A 13,223-nucleotide genomic window follows, 5' to 3' on the forward strand; every position below is an offset into this window, starting at 1 on the left:
TTATTCAACCAGATCCTTGGTTGCAGGGTAGTTTGGGGTTGTCAAGGACATGCCTGACAGCACAGGTACCTGATATGGGGAGTCAGTTGGGTTCCTAACCAGGTGTAGGGGAGATGAAAGGTTCATGGGAGAAATCTGTAACTGGCCTTGTTCCAACCCCAAGGGACAGCGTGCGTGCTCAGTCATTCGGTCGTGTCTTACTCTTTGCGACCCCATGCCCTGTAGCTCTCCAGGCTTCTCTGTCCATAGGATTCCCCAGACAAGGCAAAAAAGGGGCTGGGACTATGGTGTGAGGGTGAATTATTACTGGGGATTATATATTTAGAAAATGAGGGTTCAGAAAGAACTTGATACCTTTCTGACAATTATTCAGAATAATTATTTTACAAACTCTTAGATTTCCTACAGCAGCTAATCTAGAATATATCCAATAAATGTTTATGACTGACCAGCTGCTTTTAAGAAATGACACCATTTCCTTGCAAAGTTAAAAACTACTGAGGCTTCTTTGCCATGCCCTGGGGGAAAAGCCTCAGACTAGCCGATTATCATGTTAGAATCAGCTCCACATTCAGGAATTTATTTTGCATTACTTCATAACATAGACATTTTATATATCATTGTTAACACTGTACTTATTCCAGGCAGCTGGGTTTGTTATAATAAAGGCAGGGTGTTTTTTTTTCCTTTTTAATCACCAGTTTCCCTTCAAAATAATTGAAGGCTCCTTATAACTTTCAGATTAGACTATCTAGCTGAAAGCCTTTAGCAAATAAGTCCATGCCTTAGCTTGGAGGAGGTGAATGCTTCCCAATCAGACTTTTTTCCCCTTACAAGGCTCAGGAAAATGACAGGCAATGATTTTCAGGATGGATCAGAAGCCATCCTGCAAGAAAGAACCTGTCTCTCTGAAGGTATAATTAAGTCCACATTTCAAACCCAGCTTCTTAACCACTATATCTCAGTCTTAGATCCTTTGTGCTAAAGATGTGATCTTTTTAACTTTTCAGATGACTGCTCATTCTCTGGGAAAGAGCGTTCTAAGAGTTGTATGCTCTAAGAGTTCTAAGGATAATTTACAACTATCTGAATATTTTTGGTAAATCAGTGGCAAAGAATCTGCCTGCCAGTGCAGGAGATACAGGTTCAATCCCTGGGTCAGGAAGATCCCCTGGAAAAAGGAAATGGCAAGCCACTCCCGTGTTCTTGCCTGGAGAATTCCATGGACAGAGGAGTCCGGCGGGCTACAGAACATGGAGTCACAAACAGACACAACTTAGCGACTAAACAACAACAACATGTGAATATCTTAATAGACTGAGGGAGAGGGTCTATTACTGGTATGTCAGTAAACAGCAGGTTTTCTTCCCAAATGTTTTCTCAGGTGCTGTAAGGGAAAAAATCCAATTCATAGATGAGCAAAAAAAATGTAAAATGGATGTCTGACTTCCTCCTAGGATGTAGAAAACTAGAAAAGACAGTGTTTATTCTTAAAACCTCACCAAAGATGCTAAGCTAATCTTTGAAGTCACAGCTTTCCTTGAATTTATCACAGAGCTATGGTTGCAGGGCAACCAGCTTACACCAAACCCGAGGAGACACAGGCTCGTCCAGGGAGAGACAGGGCCTGGATGCTCACCTGCTGGTGACGACAGACAGCACACGCACCAGTAAGAATTCAGCTACAGTTCTTAACACTGTTCGAGGCTGAGTGTGGGCTAGTGTGAGGAGGCAGAACCCTGGGGAACTTCAGGCACGAAGGAGATTCACAGCCACCCACGCACAGACTCTTCTGGGACCTCACCAGTGCTCAAGAGACTAGGGACAGGCTAAGTCCCAGAGTTTCCCTGAGGAGGCAGACCTAGGGAAGCAGGCAGCAGGGAAAGCCATGAAGCCCCCATGGGGTTTCATGGGGGTCTTTGTCCCCAGGGAAAGGCATGAAGCCCCCAGGGGACAAAAACCTTAACCTGCAGGCGGAAGTGCAGCAAAGCCTGTCACCTTTAGAGCACAAACGATGGAACTGTGGCAGCTGAGGGAAAGCAACAGACTAAAGTCTGCAGGAATGAATCCTGTGCAGACCTTTAGAGACATCCCACTGCTTGGGGTGGGGAAGGGAGCCATCCTCAGCCCAGACCATTGGAGGCCTCCTGGGTGTTGACTGGACCACATAGAGCCATACACTTTAAAGGGTGAATTAAAAAGAATTAATGGAACACTTGGCAGAATAACTTAGGTCTATAGAGTAAATAATACTATTGTTGTTGGACTTCCCTGGTAGTTCAGTGGTCAAGAATCCAGCTGCCAATGCAGGAGATGTGGGTTTGATCCCTGGGTGGGGAAAATCCCCTGGAGAAGGAATACCCACTCCAGTATTCCTGCCTGGGAAACCCCATGGACAGAGGAGCCTGGCGGGTGACAGTCCATGGGGTCTCAAAGAGTCAGACACAACCTAGCAACTAAAACAACACCACCACAGAGTAAATAATGCTGTATCAGTGATAATGTTTTAATGTTTATAATTCTCCTGTATTATATAAGTGGTGTTTTTTTTTTTTTTTTTTGGTGTGAAAGATACTGATGTATTATGGGTAAAGGAATAGCGTATCTGCAACTTACGCTCAAATGTTTCAGAAAATGAGTAATGTATGGGTCACGCACACAGCGGCGACAAAGGAAATGTTTAGGGTGTCTGGGTAAAGGGCTATGGGAATTCATATCCCATATCCCATAATTCCTGTATCTTGGCAACTTTTTCATAAGTCTGAAATTACTTCAAAACCAAAGTTAAAAATTCATATGTAGGACAAATGAATGAAGACACTGAATGCTTGCAGAAAGATGTCTGCCCTTGCCCTAGGCGCAGAAGCATATGAGGATACAGGGACTTTACTTACCCAAAGTTTGCAGGCCCACAAGCTAAAAGAACACTTGAAAGACTTAGAGCAAAGCCAGCATTGTGGCCGCCTCCCTCCAGAGACGACTTATGCTCTTTGCATTCAGGAGGCCTACATGGTTACCAGAAACTTGTTTCCTCAGGATTTACATCCATACCAGCTCAGTTCAGCCTTTTAAACCAACCATACCGCTGTCCCACTTGGACAGTTTATAAGCCTGATGCTCATTCTCTCCACCATGCTGTGAACCAACCCCCTCCCCGACCCCAACTCCTGCATAGGAATGATGTAAATGCTGCTAGAGAAGGTGGAACTCAGCCCTGCACTGCAAGAAAGGGAGCCGAAGCCTGCAGTTACCATGTTCGCTTCCTGATGGAGTTAATACCCCAATAAAGGATAAAGTCCTTTAATAAAGTCTTGTAAGCAATAATGAAGATAATGACTTAGAGTGGCTTGTTCACATTTACAGAAGAGTATTAGGAAGCCCACGGCTGGGAAAAAGTGTTTTCATTGTTCTAGAATTTTAGCATTTGCCCATCACCTCAGACTAAAACCTAGCTACAATATACCCAAATGGGATTTCGGCCCAACACAGGCTCACATTAGTTGAAAAACTTCACCACTTTATTTTTGCCCTTTACATCCTTTTCATTTTACTGCTGCACTGCTTTCTTCCTTCTCTCTTTCTATTTCTTGCTCAAAGGGAAAGGGCTGAAATCACCGATTACAAGTTATCCAGTCCCTAATATATCCAGCTCAGTCAGAGGCTTGGGTTTCTCCTCCATCAAAGATCTGCAGTCCTGTCTGAGAAATTGCAGAGGCCTGGTTACATACTGCGAAGAAGAGAAACCTCTGGCTAGCCTTCAGTCGAGGCCAACTGGAACATTCTAGGTGGAGAAGAGCCCTTGCTGTAGACTCTGCAGGAAGGGAAGGTATTTTACTTTTGTACTGAATGTTCTTTGCCAGGACGGAGTCATGCCACCCTCTTACAAGCCTAAAGCCATCCCTATCACTCTGAAATGGCCCCCCAAAATCCTAGAGAAAGTCAGCTTGTCATTCTTCCCTCTGCCTCCCCTCCTGTTTGCCTTTCCTTCTTTCTGGTGGTGATTAGAGTCTTGCTAATTAGGAGCCAGGGGAATTGTAAATTTTGAAAGCGGGGAGCAAAAGCTTGTTATTCAGCAGTCCTTCTGCCAGCTTGAAGAAAGAAGCCAGTATTGTAGTAAGATGTTGACTTAGTGGGAAACTTGTGTGGTTAGCAAAATGTAGTGACCTGCCCAAATAGTCATCTAGTATTTGGCCCGGAATCCAGGAACCATTCTATTGAAAGGGATTGTTTTCTTATCCTTTGTGGTCACTGCTGGTTCACTTTCCTTTTTTTTTTTTTAACTTTTTATTTGGTACTGGGGTATCGCCAAGTAACAATGCGGTGACAGTTTGAGGTGAACAGCGAAACGACTCAGCCATGCATATACATGGATCCATTCACCCTCAAACTTCCTTTCCATCCAGGCTGCCACAGGACGTTGAGCAGAGTTCCCTGTGCTATACAGTAGATCCTTGTTGGTTATCCATTTTAAATATAATTGCTGGTTCAGTTTAGATAATGTTACTTATAGAGCATATAATCACCCGTGTATATAGAAGGCCCTCATCCAGAGGCCCCTAGAACAACTCAGGGTCTAGCATTTTGGCATTTCTCTCCGTCTCCCTGAAGTTGTGATCATAGCAATCTCCTGTTGTAACTAACAGCTGCCATTGACTATGTGCCAATGTACAAAGACTGAGCTAGGTAATGACAGACTTAGGCAGGATCTCACTTAATTTCTGTAATAACCCGGGAGCAAGTATATAAATGATGAAACCAAGGCTTTTCCAGTTCTTCCATGTCACCTCAGATTGAACCTGGTTTCACAGCAATGCTTTGAATGGTAATTCTCTCTCCCAAATGCACAGCTGACTGTTCCTTCAAACAAAAAGTTCTGATTTTCAATCCCTTAGTTCTATCCTGGCGTAAAATAGGAACCAGGCAATTTCTCCATCTCTAACCTGAAAATCAGGAGCATCCTGTTTCTTAAAACTCTTTCCTTTGTCTAGTTGGATTCCTCTAACTTCACTTTGATATGCTATTTTGCTATGTTGATCTTCTCTAGTAGACAAAGACAGCCTAATGCTCAGTCTGTAAAGCAGCCCATTTGGGTATTGAATTAATGAGTGAGTTACTTGTCATCAGGGACCCTTTGGCTGGAGTGTGGCCCTGGCTTACCTGGTACCTGGCCAGGAAACAGTCATAATGAATTTAATGAAACATCATGGCTTCCTTGTATTTGATTTTCGTTCAGATGTTGACCTAGACTCACTGTGTCTGGTGAGAGGCAGTGAAATAGTTTGCTTTTTACAGATCCCGGGGCTGATTTTGATTTTGTTCCTAAAAACAGTTTAAAACTCTCACCATTTGTTCCTCTCATTTCTCTATGGCCCTCTGTGCAGCCTTTTTTGTTTGTTTGTTTTGTTTTTTTGCAGCCTTTTTTTTTTAAATAACCCAAGAACTGTCAGCAATGTATAGCAAGGATTTTCAAAACAGCTCCTGTGGAAATTTCCATGAGCTGGACCGAGATGCTGCTACCATCATTAATCTTGATGACTATAGTCATTTCCTATTGCCACTGTAATGAATGGCCATAAATTTAGTGGCTTCAAACAATGTAAATGTGTTCTCTGACAGTTCTGAAAGTTAGAAGTCCAAAATCAGTTTCACTGGACAAGATGTTAGTAGGGCTGGCTTCCCTTGGATTTTCTGGGGGGAGCAGTTGTTTTCCTAACTTTCTCAGCTCCTGGGGTCACCTGTGTTCTCTGGCCAGTGGCCTCTTCCTCCATTTTCCTCCACTTCATCATCTGTGATTCCATCATCACATCACCTCTTCCATGGTCTATTCTCCCTCTACTTCCCTCTTATAAAGACACTCATGATTACACGTTGGGCCTACAGATTATCCAGGATAACCATCCCAACTCAAAATGCCTAACTAAATCACACCTGTCCTTCTATCATAGAAGGTAATATTCACAAATTATAAGGATTAGAACATGCACATTTTTAGGGGCCATCACTAAACCTACACAGTGACTTTTTCTATATTCATGCAAAAAGAAAGAGAATTATTATAATTTTTTTTGTAATTCACCTTAAGATACTTCAGTTTAAGCAGTAACACAAATATGTGTACATGTAAGTTACTTACCTTGAGGGGTGCTGAATTAACCCTTGAAATACCATAGTCAGTAGTCCATACTTCAAAGACAGGTGAGTAGCTGAGTCCTTTTGCTGTTCACCTGAAACTTTCACTCTTACCCTCATCCCCTAATAAGGAATCCCTTTAATAAGGAATCTTATTAAGAAGTTAGTTGGGCCCATCACAAGAATATTGTTGTGTTTGCCTCAGAATGAGCATTTTATGCAAAGTACTTGTCAAAGTACTTAAAGAGACACAGAACTGGAATTTGGACCCAGTTTTCAATACATGTTTATATGCTTACCTGTTAATACGTAGCTGAACGTAGGGTAGAATTCTCTCTGAAACTTGCTTTAATTGAAACATGGCACCTAATAGCAAGGTTGTCTAGAGGCCAGATCACGCCTGCCAACTTTTAATCTCCAGAAGCTGCTGCCGACAGTCATCAAAAAGAGTCTGACAAATTGTGACTACCTAAATTGGCCTGGTCCAGCTCACAACAGTCATAGCCAAATGTGCTCAACTCAGCTGTATTTCCCCCCAATCACTTTTGTTAAAATTTTAGTCCCTGCTTCCATTTTTCTGTTTATATATACTGAAAGTGAAAGTGTTAGTCACTCAGTCATGTCTGACTCTTCGTGACCCCATGGACTATAGCCCATTAGGCTCCTCTGTCCATGAAATTTTCCAGGCAAGAATACTGGAGTGGGTTGTCACTCCCTTCTCCAGGGGATCTTTCTGACTCAGGTATCGAACCTGGCTTTCCCACATTGCAGGCAGATTCTTTACCATCTGAGCCACCAGTGAAGCCCTTTTATCTACTAGCAGGTGATAAGGTGACTGAACAAGCAGCACATGAATATTTGAAAATAATCTCTGCGATCGCCAGACCACTGCATGGACTCTTTGCTTGCTTTATAGACACACGAGCTCACTGTTAGGATCTATCCAGTTCATATTTTCCATGAATAAAATGGTTCTTAGCATAAAATCTAGAATTAAGTACATTAATAGGTCACAGTGCATATAGAAGCAGTCCCCAAACTTTTTGGCAGCAGAGAGCAGTTTCGTGGAAGGCAATTTTACCACCAGTTGGGGGGGGCGGGCAGGTGGCGGTGGTGGGTTTGGAATGATTCAAGCACATACATTTACTGTGCCCTTTACTTCTATTATTATTTTTACATCAGCTCCACCTCAGATCATCAGGCATTATATCCTGGGACCCCTGGCATAGAGCATCATAGCTTCGAGGGGTTTTATTGGCCAAATTCAGTTGCATAAATTGACTTATCCTGCTCTCCTGACTAAAAGCCTTCTGTAAAGCCTGCCAGATTTCATGAATGTCTTGTCTGGCATTTGAATGTACTTGCACCACAGATGATAAATACAAAATGACAAGGTCAGCTTTATCGCCGTTCCTTGGCTAGGCACTCTGGGGGACTCTAATTGTTCCCTTTGTTGGCCATCTGCATGGTTCAGCCTCCTGGTTTTCCTTCTGAGTTTCTCATGATCACTTTGTGTTGAGAACTCTGATGTCTCTCTCGGTCCTCTCTGTGCCCTCAAGGTCTGCCTTGGACCCCTAATCCTGTCCATGGTGACCCTCTGGGGCTAACCCCCAATTCTCTCATCCTCAGTCTTACTCCCGGCTCTAAGCTCCAGGCATAACACGATACCTGCTGTCTAGACCAGTCCCCCTGCTGCCCACATCAGAACCAGACCTGTCCACTACAGAAACTCTCCTCAGCCACGTCTGCCTTCCTTCCTGGCTTCCGTCTTTCACTCATCTCTCAGTCTTCCAGGCTTGCGATTCCTTTTGTGTTCTGACCTTATCTGTGCTCCCTGAGTACACTCATCCCATCACTGGATCACTGGGTGGATTCTAGTCCATCAAACACATCCAAGGAGTCTCCCCTGATTCACCGTCCCCAGCCCCAGTCACGAAGTAGCTGCCCCTGGTCTGCCCACACCTGTCCTGTCGCCTGTCTCCGAGCATCTTTAGGTCTCACATCCTTTCTGCCCTACCTGTCTTGCGTGCATGTGTGTGTGCTTAGTTGCTCACTCATGTCTGACTCTTTGAGACCCCCTGGACTGTAGCCCCCCAGGCTCTTCTGTCCATGGGATTCTCCAGGCAAGAATACTGGAGTGGGTTGCCATGCCCTCCTCCAGGGGATCTTTGCAACCCAGGAATCAAACTCACGTCTCTTACGTCTCTGAAATTGGCAGGCAGGTTCTTTATCACCAGTGCCACCTGGGAAACCCCCTACCTATCTTAAACTCCCACAGTGGAAGCACTCCATCTTATTTATCTTTCTGCCCTTTGAGGTACCTATTCCAGGGCCCTGCATATTGCCCCAAGCTAGAGACAGTGGGTGTGAGGACGAACCATCTTTTTGGTAGAAGTTGCCTAGAAACAATGCATCCTGAACGCTGTCTTATTGAGCCTCACAAACCCCCATTGATATCTCGGTAAAATTCATGATAGGCATTTAGGGATCCATGTGGAAAAGAGATAACAAAATTGAGATGCATGGAAATGTGCCAGCAGAGATTTTCTGATGGGGGTCAACCTAAGGACGTATCTATAAGTAGGCTGACTTTATTAACAGCTCCTGTGGCACTGGCCTTGGAGACAGCTGAACAAAGCAGGTGAGGAGTTTGCCACCAGTCAGAAAAAGCACAGTGACTCATTTCAGAAGCATTCTGCTGACTGCACAGGCCACTGCAGCCGTGCCACCAGGGTGTGAGCTCGGTGGGAGCTGCTGAGCTGGGAAACCACAAAGGCCACCACAGCAGCAGGAGATGGGACCTCTGCTTTGGGGCCCTCTAGCCCAGTGTTCAGTCCCTGTGAATAAGCTTGCTGAGTGAAAGGATTCCAGGAAATGTCGCAGGCTTTCATATTACTCTTCTTTTCTCAATATATCACTTCATTAACAGATAAGAAGGAGCACTGTGCTGATTTAATGCTGAGGTAGGCTGAATAAGGGCCCCAAAGATATGTGGATTATGATGCCTGGAACCTGTGAAATTTGCCCTATGTGGGGGAAAAGGGATTTTGGCAGGTGTGATTAAGTTACAGGTCTTGGGTGGGGATATTGTCTTGGACTACCTGGGTGAGTCCTAAATGCATTCACAAATAGTCTTATAAAAGAAATGCAAGAAGAGACTTAGGGGGCATAAGAGAAGTCCTTGTGATTGAAACAGCAAAACAGAAATGGGGAGAAAAGATGTAAGCCACTGGTTCTGGAAATAGAGAAAGGGGCCATAAAATAAGGAATACAAAGAAGGTGGCTCCAGATTCTGGAAAAGCCAAAGTAATAGAATCCCCTCCCCACCACACCTCACCTCCCGGCCTCTGGACTCCCTGTCAGTGTCTTAACTGTGGCCCTATAAGATTCATTTTAGACTTCTGTGCTCCAGAACTACAAAAGAATAAATTGGTACCATAATAAATCACTGGATTTCTAGTCATTTGTTTCAGCAGCCATATGAGACTAACGTGTTATAGTTCCTCCCACCTTTAACAGATCAGATCACAACACAGATAATTTTGCATCAAATTACCAAAAACTAATATGGCTCAGAATTCATTTGTATTTCAAATGTCATCAAGGGACAATTCTAACATTAACGCGTGGAGGCTGTGAGCAGTGCCCAAGGTGGCTTTGGGTTCTGCAGGCAAAGACAGTTCCCTGAGAAGTGATGCTCTTCTCCTTCCAGGAGAGAAAGCAGTGCTGAAAAATATTTCACTCCAAAGGGAAGGCTATGCAATATATTTGACTTTGCCTTTGCAGCCTAGTTGGAAACTGGCCGAAGAAGGCTCTGAGTCACTAAGCATAATGGCTCAGAATCAACAAGTCCGTCCCTTCTAAACTTGCCCTGGCTCCAGTATACATCATCTGTGAGCTAATTTGTTACAATAGCTTCTTAATCCATGTCTTTCCTTCCGCTCATATGCCTCTTTGCCAGGGATTCTCAACTGTAGGCAGGAGGAAGAGGATGGCTCAGGAGACCCTCAGGATGCAAGGGGAGGAGAACATTTCCAAGTACACAGCCCATCTTCTATCCCGACACCACTACCTAAAAAGGGAAAAAGTGAGAAAAGCTGCTGGCGGAGTGTTCTGGATATGTGAGTGGTATGGAAACAAAAGAATGAGAAACATTGCCCCAAACTAAAAGACAAATACATGAAAACACTCAACTGGCCACGTCACGTGCTAAGCCACTTCAGTCATGTCAGGCCCCTCTGTCCATGGGATTCTGCAGACAAGAATGCTGGAGTGGGTGGCCGTGCCCTCCTCCAGGGGATCTTCCTGACCCGGGGATCGATCCCACATCTCTTATGCCTCCTGCATTGGCCCGCGGGCTCTTCACCACTAGTGTCACCGGGGAAGCCCAGCTGCACAACTCTTATTATTAAAAGTCTTCCAGATTATATACCCAAGAGAAATGAACACAAAAATGTGCCCACAGGTTTCACAACAGCATTATTTATAATAGCCAAAAAGTAGGAACAACACAAATGTTCCCCAGTGGACAAATGGATAGACAAAATGTGATGTATCTATACGGTGGAGTATTATTTGGCCAAAAAAAAGGAAGTTCTGATACAGCATGGGTGACCTATCATGCTGAGTTAAAAGAAGCCAGCCACGAAAGACTGCATTGGGTGATTCCATTTATGTGAAATGTCTGTAACAGGCACATCCACAGAGACAGAAAGTAGAGTAGTGGTTGCCTGGGGCTAAACGGTGAGTGGGAAGGGAATGAAGAGTGACCACTGTGAAGGATGGGGTTTCTTTTGGGGATGATGACAATGTCCTAACATTAGGTTGCATTGCTAGATGCACAATTCTGTGAAAATAGTAAAAATCATTGCATTGTATATTTTAAGCAAGTGACTTGCATAGCATGTGAATTATATCACCAGAAAATTTTTTTGAAAAAATAAACACTACCTGGCCTTTCTTGGAGAAAGAAATGGCAACCCACTCCAGTATTCTTGCCTGAAAAATCCCATGGACAGAGTACACTGTGGGCTACAGTCTGAAGGATCGCAAAGAATTGGATATGACTAAGCACAGCGCCAGGCCTTTCTATCATCAGAGCAGTGGTTCTTGAAATTTGGTGTATCAGAAATACATGCTGAGCTTAACACAGGGACTACTGGGCTCTTCCCTCAGAGTTACTGGCGCCTTAGGTCTAGATGGAGCCCGAGAACTTGCATTTCTAATAGGTTCCTAGGTGATGCTGACTGAGCTGGTTGGTGGCCATGCTTTGAGAGTCACTGATTCATAGGTGCCAACTAAAGCTCTTCAGCTTGGCCATGAAGGCCCTTCACAGTCTGGGCCCCACTGCTTTGTTAACTGTCTTTTCACAAGCTTCGTCTCATCTTAGCCTTGATTCATACAGGTCTATTTCTGGTTCCCTCATTTTCTGGCCTTATGTTGGATGTCATTTTACACCCGTTGTGTCTGCTGTGGCACAAAGCAGATACTCAGTTAAAGTTTTTAGACCATTGATTGTACCCAGATCACCCCAGCACCCTAAATCTCACACCAACAGGTAACTACTGCCTCCTTAGAGCTGGTGCTAGCCACTCGTCCCAATCCCCTCGGATAGGGGCCTTCAAGAAATGGGGATGAAAGAGCCAACCAGTCTTCGTGAAGCATAAACCGAGAAATTCCAGGTTTACCAAACTGTATAAGGCCATGCATCCTTGAGCATATAGCCAGAGGGAAGATTCTAAGTAGAGTCACCTAAGCTTTAACTGTGTGGATCGCGATAAACTGTGGAAAATTCTGAAAGAGATGGGAATACCAGACCACCTGACCTGCCTCTTGAGAAACCTATATGTAGGTCAGGAAGCAACAGTTAGAACTGGACATGGAACAACAGACTGGTTCCAAATAGGGAAAGGAGTACGTCAAGGCTGTATATTGTCACCCTGCTTATTGAACTTATATGCAGAGTACATCATGAGAAATGCTGGGCTGGAAGAAGCACAAGCTGGAATCAAGATTGCCAGGAGAAATATCAATAACCTCAGATACACAGATGACACCACCCTTATGGCAGAAAGTGAAGAAGAACTAAAAAGCCTCTTGATGAAAGTGAAAGAGGAGAGTGAAAAAGTTGGCTTAAAGCTCAACATTCAGAAAACGAAGATCATGGCATCTGGTCCCATCACTTCATGGGAAATAGATGGGGAAACAGTGGAAACAGTGTCAGACTATTTTTTTGGGCTCCAAAATCACTGCAGATGGTGACTGCAGCCATGAAATTAAAAGACACTTACTCCTTGGAAGGAAAGTTATGACAATCCTAGATAGCATATTCAAAAGCAGAGTATTATTTTGCCAACAAAGGTCCATCTAGTCAAGGCTGTGGTTTTTCCAGTGGTCATGTATGGATGTGAGAGTTGGACTGTGAAGAAAGCTGAGTGCCGAAGAATTGATGCTTTTGAACTGTGGTGTTGGAGAAGACTCTTGAGAGTCCCTTGGACTGCAAGGAGATCCAACTAGTCCATTCTAAAGGAGACCAGTCCTGGGTGTTCATTGGAAAGACTGATGTTGAAGCTGAAACTCCAATACTTTCGCCACCTCATGCGAAGAGTTGACTCATTGGAAAAGACCCTGATGCTGGGAGGGATTGGGGGCAGGAGGAGAAGGGGATGACAGAGGATGAGATAGCTGGATGGCATCACTGACTCGATGGACGTGAGTCTGGGTGAACTCTGGGAGTTGGTGATGGACAGGGAGGCCTGGCGTGCTGCGATTCATGGGGTCACAAAGAGTTGGACACGACTGAGCGACTGAACTGAACTGAAGCTCAGTGTGCACAGACTTCAGAAACATCAAAAGGAAATGTGTGGTGAGAGTCTTTTCTGTTGAAATGAACAGATAAGTACAGCAGGCAGCTTTATACATGAGCAGAAGGCAGCAGGTCCAGGATCACAGTGAATGTGTCTGCACTGTCACGCTTCCAGGTGTGAAACCTGGTGAAAAGTGATCTTTACACCCTCACCAGATGAGTCTGGGGAGAGGGAAATGTGTTTAGACTATATATTACATGTTTAATTGTATTGAAAAGAATATACTGG

General features: G+C 44.3%; 1 protein-coding gene across 2 annotated transcripts in view; it reads right to left on the minus strand.

Moving 5' to 3' along the window:
* The window catches only part of COL28A1 (collagen type XXVIII alpha 1 chain), a 181,519-nt gene that overhangs the window by 35,135 nt on the left and 133,161 nt on the right, over window positions 1-13,223 (minus strand). The gene's annotated exons all lie outside the window — the stretch shown is intronic.

Source organism: Bos taurus, chromosome 4 (assembly GCF_002263795.3).
Source record: "Bos taurus isolate L1 Dominette 01449 registration number 42190680 breed Hereford chromosome 4, ARS-UCD2.0, whole genome shotgun sequence".
Lineage (NCBI taxonomy): Eukaryota > Metazoa > Chordata > Mammalia > Artiodactyla > Bovidae > Bos > Bos taurus.